Source organism: Cebus imitator, unplaced genomic scaffold, assembly GCF_001604975.1.
Source record: "Cebus imitator isolate Cc_AM_T3 unplaced genomic scaffold, Cebus_imitator-1.0 Scaffold103, whole genome shotgun sequence".
In the NCBI taxonomy this organism is placed as follows: Eukaryota; Metazoa; Chordata; class Mammalia; order Primates; family Cebidae; genus Cebus; species Cebus imitator.
The window spans coordinates 4,728,492-4,731,275 of record NW_016107418.1 but is presented as its reverse complement, the minus strand read 5'-3'; the positions used below and the strand labels follow the sequence as shown (position 1 = coordinate 4,731,275).

General features: G+C 49.1%; 1 long non-coding RNA gene across 1 annotated transcript in view; it reads left to right on the top strand.

The window, feature by feature from the left end:
• The first annotated feature begins 1,070 nt into the window (after positions 1–1,070).
• LOC119472530 overlaps positions 1,071–2,784 on the top strand; it is a 6,443-nt gene continuing 4,729 nt past the window's right edge. Inside the window, exon 1 of the long non-coding RNA XR_005201678.1 lies at positions 1,071–1,193. This is a non-coding gene — a long non-coding RNA (uncharacterized LOC119472530). The remainder of the gene's footprint in view (positions 1,194–2,784) is intronic.

The following is a 2,784-nucleotide window of genomic DNA, read 5'->3' as shown; positions in this document are numbered from 1 at the left end:
TATCAAAGTTAGTGTGTGGCAGAATTGCCTTCGCAGCTACTCAGGAGGCTAAGGTGGAGGATCGTCTGAGCCTGGGAGGTCGAGATTGCAGTGAGCTGTGATCCCACCATGGCACTCCAACCTGGGTGACAAAGTAAGGCTCTGTCTCACAAAAAAAAGGAGAAAAATTTTCTATCATATTCCATTGAGTGCATACACCACATTTTGTCTTTCTGTTCCTCTATTGATAGCACACACTACAATTTGGCATGCACTGTGCATGGGATTTGTCAGGAATGTGGCTAAAATGCAAATTTTAATCAGTCATTCTGGTACGGGGCCTGAGACTCTACAGGAACCCCCTGGGCCACTTGACCTGCAAGTTGGGCAGATTCTTCAACATTGCATCAAATCCCACTCGTAGAATCAAGCCACAGTACCAAGGGTTGAGTTCAGGAAGCAAGTCCCGCACACTTTCTGGGAAGCTGTAAGAAAATGAAAATGCTCTCGTCTCTTCTTTGCAGCCTGCTGCACCCTCCTCCTACCTCTGCTGACCATAGCAGGTCGGAGTGGGTCCGACGGCCTCTCTGCCTTGGCTGTCCTGCTCCACTGGCCCCGTTCCCAACTCCCTGAAGGCTGCTCACCTGCTTCCCAATGCCTCTGGCACTGTTTTTATCTGTCACATATATTTGACTTCTTTTACTCGAAATGAGCACCCTGAGGCTAAAAGCCTGTATTCTGCATTCACTCATTCAACAAATATTTATTGAGTGTGACTGTGTGTGAAGCACTCTTCTTTCTAGGCACAGAGGATGCAGCAGAGAACAAAAGAGGCAAAAATCCCTGCCTTTGTGAGCTTTCATGCTGGTGGAGACATAGATCGCTTGATAAATGAGCAAATATTAGCTAGAGATACATATTAAGCATGAAAAATAAAGCAGAGAGACTGCAAGGAATGTGGGTGATGTGGACACTTTAGAGTGGTAAGCCAGGGCAGGCTTCGCTGAGGAGGTGACTGTGCGGTGAAGACAGGAGGGGAGGGAAGCAGCCAGCCTTGCCGGAATCTGGAGGCTCACTCCAGCTGGAGAGAAGGGCTCATGCAGAGGTCCTGAGACAGTAGCTGCCTTGGAATGCACGGCACAGCAACAAAGGCAGTGTGCAGCAGATGGAGTGAGACAGACAGAGAAGGGACGAGGAGACAGAAAGGCAGCAGGGTGAGCCGGGGAGGATGCTTAGACCAGCAGTGTCCAGTGGAAATAGAATGGGACGTCGGACACGCAGCTTGTTCCTGTAATCCCAGCACTTTCGGAGGCTGAAATGGGCAGATTGCCTGATCTCAGGAGTTTGAGATCAGCCTGGGCAATATGGTGAAACCCCATCTTTACTAAAATACAAAAAATTAACCAGGCATGGTGGCAGGTGCCTGTAGTCCAAGCTACTCAGGAGGCTGAGGCAGGAGAAGGCTTGAACCCAGGAGGCAGAGGTTGCAGTGAGCCAAAATCGCACCATTGAACTCCAGCCTGGGAGACAGAGTAAGGCTCACAAAAAAAGAATAGGAGCCACATGAGTCATTTTCAGTTTTTTAATAGCTGTACTAAAAAACAAGCAAGGAAACAAATTAATTTTAATGTGTTTTGCTTAACCCAATATAGCTAGAATATTATTATTTCAACATGTGGTTGATATAAAAACTAATTGATGTGCTATTTTGCATTATTTTTTATTTTGTGTTAAGTCTTCAAAATCCAGCGTGCTTATGTATGTATTTATTTACTTTTTGAGACAGAGCCTTCCACTGTCACCCATGCAGGAATTCAATGGCTCAATCTCGGCTCACTGCAACCTCTGCCTCCCGGGTTCACATGATTCTCCTGCCTCAGCCTCCCGAGTAGCTGGGATTACGTGCACACACCACCACGTCCGGCTAATTTTTTGTATTTTTAGCAGAGATGAGGTTTCACTATGTTGGCCAGGCTGGCCTCGAACTCCTGACCTTGTGATCTGTCTGCCTCAGCTTCCCAAAGTGCTGGGATTACAGGTGTGAGCCACTACACCTGGTCAACCCAGGGTGTATTTTACAGTCAAACCACGTCTCAGTTTTGACCAGCCACATTTCAAATGCTCAATAGCCACATGTGACCAGTGGCTTCCAGAGTGGGCAGCAGAGCCAAGATCACATGAAGGCCTTGGCTTTCCCTTCTGAGGATGTTTCAGAATGTAGGTGTCATTATTATTCAGAACGGCAAGGCCAACAGATCAAGAGATGACTGCCAATGAAAAGTCAGCTGGGGCCTTCCACACCATAGGGGTCCCTGGGGAAGCACCAAGGTGGGTCAGGAGGCCGAGGGAGTAAAGGGAAACATGGGTGGGAGCTTTGATTGTGATTTTCGTGGAAAGCAACAGGCAAGGCATCATAAGCAAGTTTAGGATTGGCTGGTCTGAGTAATTTCGGCAGGTACTAGGCATCTAACGTTTCTGCTTGTCTGGTACCTGGCCCTGGGGTGATGAGGGCAAGGGGACAGTGGCCAGGAGTCCAGTGGGGTGGCGGGGTGTGAGCTCTGGCTGAAATGCTTTGCATGTAAAAGGTGCTTGCACTGTCATTTGCTCTCTGTAGGACCTGGCTAACTGGGGAGAGGCAGCCTTTCTAGGGTCAGCAGAGCCTCAAGAGGCCAAAGCATCATAAACACATGGTTAACAGAGAGGTGACAGGAGCTGCAGGGCTCAGGAGGGGTGAGCTCAGGAGGGGTGGGCTCAGGAGGGGTGAGCTCAGGAGGGGTGGGCTCAGGAGGGCTGGGCTCAGGAGGG